The sequence below is a fragment of the Atta colombica genome, unplaced genomic scaffold (assembly GCF_001594045.1).
Source record: "Atta colombica isolate Treedump-2 unplaced genomic scaffold, Acol1.0 scaffold33, whole genome shotgun sequence".
Taxonomy (NCBI): domain Eukaryota; kingdom Metazoa; phylum Arthropoda; class Insecta; order Hymenoptera; family Formicidae; genus Atta; species Atta colombica.
Genome location: NW_017259437.1, coordinates 460,111 through 465,791, shown reverse-complemented (window position 1 = coordinate 465,791; position 5,681 = coordinate 460,111). Strand labels below are relative to the sequence as shown.

The 5,681-nt window shown below is 32.3% G+C and overlaps 1 protein-coding gene across 1 annotated transcript in view; it reads left to right on the top strand.

Annotated features, from left to right (window-relative positions):
* LOC108690483 (inactive hydroxysteroid dehydrogenase-like protein 1) overlaps positions 1-5,681 on the top strand; it is a 14,326-nt gene that overhangs the window by 3,199 nt on the left and 5,446 nt on the right. The window lies entirely within an intron of this gene.

Genomic DNA, 5,681 nt, shown 5'->3' with positions numbered 1-5,681 from the left:
TGTCAACAAAAATATTGTTTTACTTAGATAAAATGCTTATAAAAATTATATATAAATATAAATATAATAAATACAATAATATAATAAAATTGTGTCTATTGCTCGATTTATACGATACAAGTTGGTACATTTACGAATTGATAATGCTAGCTAAAAATATCAGATGCTAGCTTCATGTAAATAGATTGACCAACTTACAATCATGTGAATTGAGCAGTATCTAGCAAGCCAGCTATTTCAAATATTGTTGTTCTATTATCCACTGTCTTCTCTCACGTACAAATATATAAATCAGCTATTGACTCTTTATAAATATACACAAGTCAATATGAATCGGTATAGCTGTCCAAACAGTACGTAAGAGAGATCTTAATGCTCGGTTTACGTGATATGTTAATTGACATATGAGTTGATAACATCAGTAGTTAAAGATCATATTCGTGTAAAGGCTTCGTGTAAAGGGATTAGCCGACCATGCAAGGTTGAGTAGTCTCAAGGCCAGCTACTTTATATATTTTTGTTCTACTACTGATCTTCTCCCATGATACAGACAGATCAACTATTGGTCCTTAAAGCTTGGTTTACACAATGCGAGTTGTTAACTTGCTAATAAAATTTAAAGCTATCCGGACATTCGTACGTTTATCCAAATAAATGTGATACTTCAAATTCGGGTTATCCGGAAATTCGAATTTTCTAAGATTCGAATCTGAGATTAGAATAGTAAAAGTCGAACCCAGATCAGGTTCTCAGATTCGGTTCCAGAATCGTAGTAAACTTAGCAAATTCGCTTGGATGCGGACTAAATATATATATAAATAACTAATATTAAATATATTAAAGTTATTATATTATACATATTATTTAATCTGAATGTAAAAGTGAAATACAAATATTTCTCTTATTATCCTTGTACATCTTTGTTATTATTATTTTAAGATTGAAAGTCTGTTCTAAACATTTATATTTATAAACAATATTGATTAAATCTCATAGGATGTGAGAAACACAACCTATAGAAACAAATACCTTAAATCTAGTTGGATTGCAATAATTTTGTGCTTGTATAATGCTTGTATAATTCTGTGTGAATCTATATTTATTTTTTAATTTTATTTTTCTTCAATTATATAATCAAAATGTGAATCAAAATTCAATTTTTATTTAAAAAATAACTTATGTTAAATGTTAAAATATTAAAATTCATTAATACATCAATGTTTTCTTTCTTTCTGGATATGAATCTAAATCCGGAGCCAAATTCAGATTCGAGTCTGAATTTAGATCCGGATCCAAATTTAAATCCGCGGATCCGAATAATTCTGATATTCGGATTACCCGAATAATACAATTTTGAATTCTCGGATCGGAATCGATTTCGGATATCCGAATATCTAGATATCCGAATACTTAGAAGTCCTATTATATATTATTTGAGCAGTTACTAGCCATATTTATTTATACGTTCATAAAGTGTCAATAGCAGCTGGCCTATTTGCGCGTATACATATAGCCTTCAGTTACTGATGCTTAGTATTTTCCAGCAAAAGACATAAATGTAATATAATGTAACAATGATCATATTGTCTCTGTTTAACATTGATAAATAATAATAAGAATGATTTACTAGTTACACAGTGTTATCTGTGTTTCTTGCTAGGAAACATTCGCTATCATTCACTCATGTAAACCGCAAGCATAACAAGGACAGAGTACGTAACTAATCATCTAGTTTAGAAGCTATTGAATTTGGAATCATAAAGTTATAAAACTTATATTTAAAAAAAAAGCCTTATATTATATATTAAATAATCATTATTGAAGAAATATAAAAAAAGCAAAGATTAAGAAAGTAACTAATAGTTATTTCTCTCTTAAATACGTTTTCACGAATGATTACTATTCGTATTATTTTATAAATAATTAAGTTATGAAAGATCTTTTGATCGGAAAATAAAAAGATCTCGATTCTCTGAGATCAGATTTCTTTCTAAAAATAAATATAATGAGATCCTATAGCGCAACATCAATATAAACAAATCTATTAAAGTAAAAAACTGAATTTTTTAAAAATACTGCATACATAATTATGCATACGTAATTAACATGCATAATTTGTTATTTAAAAATACATATATGAAAGTTTAGTTCGTAATATATGCAACACAATATAAATATATATATATATATATAAGGTAAATAGTCAAAAACAAGCAATAAAGTAAATATATATATGACACAAATAAATTTTATTCAATATTATAACAAATGAACAAGCATAGACACGTTTCGAACTCACAGATTTTTTTTCAGCAATGCTTAGAAGAAATATAAAAAATTGACCGCATACATAGTCGAATAAATACAAAAGTAATGAGTACATAAATATAAAAAAAAAATATTATTAAAAAGTCAAAACACAAACAGATATATCAAAAGTTAAAACCCATACATAACATAATAAATAAGTATTAAAAAAAAATATTATCGAAATCTTCAATGGAAAAAATCGTAAAAGATAGAAGGACATTGGAGTAATATAGTTTTAAAAAGATGTAATATAGCGTGATTTACACGAGGCGACTTTTATTCGCTAGAAGCTGCGTCTAGTGACGTCATTAATTCGCCAGCGAATTCTCTCTGCTACTATTCGCTTGAAGCAAATTTCTTAATTCGTCCGCAAATTCGCTGATGAAAGCTTCTTATACAAAAATTTTGTCGTTAGCGAATGAAAATCAAGCGCGTATAAGTCGTAGCATTAAGTGGTCGCTAATGATCAAGCGAATAGTTGGTCACAAAGTACAAGCGGCTCGAAATATAGCATTATTCTCTAATGTTTATAATCTGAATGGCCGAGACGTTTCAGAAAAATTCGTCTTTTCACGCTGACGATTTAAAAATTCTCTTTGGAGAAGTAGTAAGAAATTCGCAATAAGCCAGTGATAAGCGTCGAAAGCGGTATTCGCCGCGACTATGCGCTATAAGAACAAACCCACATCTAGAAGAAGTTTTTAGTAGAATTGAATTCGCTATGAAGTCACTAAACGCGACTTCTAGCGAATAAAAGTCGCTCCGTGTAAATCACGTTTATAGAATTGGTAATAACTAGTTAATATATAGATATATATTAGGAGTACAACTTTGCTTCCGCCGTTTTTTTCCGAAATTCGAGGCTTTATTGTAAAAAACTGGTTATACATTTATGATTCAAAGTATTGTCCATCGCTGGCCACTACTTTCTCCCATCTTTCGGGTAGCGTACGAATCCCGCGTCGAAAAAACTGATCATCTTTTGAGGCTATCCACGAATCGATCCAATTTTTTACTTCTTCATAAGACCGGAAGTGCTGGTCAGCCAGGCCGTGTGCCATTGATCGAAACAAGTGATAGTCAGAGGGAGCAATGTCTGGAGAATACGGCGGGTGGGGTAGGACTTTCCATTTCAACGTTTCCAAGTATGTTTTGACCACTTTCGCAACATGGGTTCGAGCATTGTCATGCTGCAAAATCACTTTATCGTGTCTCTCGTTGTATTGCGGCCGTTTTGTCTTTCAATGCTCGGCTCAAACGCATCAATTGCGTTCGATACCGATCGCCTGTGATTGTTTCAGTCGGTTTTAACAGTTCATAATACACTACGCCGAGCTGGTCCCACCAAATACAAAGCATGACCTTGGATGTCAAAATCACCGTTCTTGAAGCGTTGAAACCACTCACGACACGTTCTTTCACTAATAGCGGCTTCACCATAAGTATTTGAGAGCATTCGATGAGCCTCAGCCGCAGATTTCTTCATATTGAAGCAAAAAATTAAAACCTCCCGCAAATGACGAGAATTTGGCTCGTAAACTGACATTTTCAATCGAGAATAACTTTATGATGCAGACACAAATCGACTAATGTTTCTATGGGGTTATGTTGACAGATGCCCAAGTTTATTGTATGACGTCTATGATCTATTTATTTCGATCACCACTTCCCGCTAAAGCCATCTATAGGAAAACGACGGAAGCAAAGTTGTACACCCAATACCTATACAGGATATTCCCAAAAGATGGTACCAAATTTTAGGGGTATGTAGTACTGGTTAAAATAAACCAAAAAGTAATCTTAATAAACAATACTCCGAAAATCTTTTATTTCTGAGTTAGCATTTTCTTCTGTGAAAAATAGAAAATAACTTAAGTTTACAATAAATGTTCAATGTGCTCTCCGTTCATTTCAACATACAATTCGGTACGTCTCCTCATTGAAGATCGAACATGTTCAAAGATTCCGGGTTTATTCCGTATTTGTTGACAACAGTTTTCAATTCTCTGAATCAATTCCTCTATTATATCAACTAATGTGGCATATATGCTGTGCCATATATAATGTGACCATGCTCTTCAAGTGTCCTCATAGATAATAAACCAACAGATTAAAATTCAGTGAGCGAGATGGCTATACAACTGGACTGCTACATCCTATCCATTTTTCTTGAAAATTATTGGTAAATGGCGTCTGACATTAATGAGAAAATGGGCAGGAGCATCATGAACCACATTCATTGCTATGTTATAAAGGAATATCTTCCAAAAGTTCGAATAAATTATTTTCGAGAAAATTAAGTTACACTTATCCTATTAGTCTATTAGGCAAAATGTAAGGTCCGATGGTCTCCAAAAATACCTGTCCAAACGTTTACAGAAAAATGATGCTGATGTCGTGATGCTATGACAGCATGAGGATTTTCATCTCCCCAAACATGTATGTTATGAACGTTATTGATTCCATCCCTGGTGAAGGATACCTCATCAGTAAACAAAATATTGCACAAAAATTGTGGATCTTGATTGTATCAATGAAGAAGCCATTGACAAAAAGTGATTCGTTGCAAATCAACTGGTAGAAAAGCCTGAACGTATTGGACATGATAGGGATGTAAAAGTCATGTAAAATGTTTCACACAGTGTGATGACTTGATTTTTCTTGCAAGGCGATTTTTCGACAAGATGTTTCAGGATTTTCTTCAATTATGCGTAAAGTATTTTCCTCGAATGCAGGAATTCTAACAAATCGCGGTCTACCGCAATCAACTAAATTTGATTTGAACTGTCCGGTCCATGTAAGCGTTGATGAATTTTGCTAAACATTCTTCTATTTGACTGTTGGTGATTGGGATAAGCTACAATATGATACAAGCGTTGTATTTTCGAGCATTGCCCTTTGCTCTGCCATACATAAAACGAATATCCATCATTTCAGAATTTGTGTAAAAATTAGCCATTTTTCAGATAACATAAAAATAGACACAATCCAAAGTTGAATACAACAATCCCTGCGTAATTAGACGGTCACATATGGACATCCGTGAATGAATTGACTAAGAGATTTGGAAACAACAAATACGAAATAAACCTGGAATCTTTGACCTTCAATGACGAAACATACCGAATTGTGTATTGACATAAATCGAAGGCACATTGAACATTTATTGTAGATTAATTTATTTTTTATTTTTCACAAAAGAAAATGCTTCATAACTCAGAAATAAAAGATTTTCAGAGTACTGTTCATTAAGACTTTTTGATTTATTTTAACGAGTACTACATACTTCTAAAATTTGGTACCATCTTGTGGGAACACCCTGTATACTATATATAATGTGTGTGTGTGTGTGTGTGTGTGTGTGTGTGTGT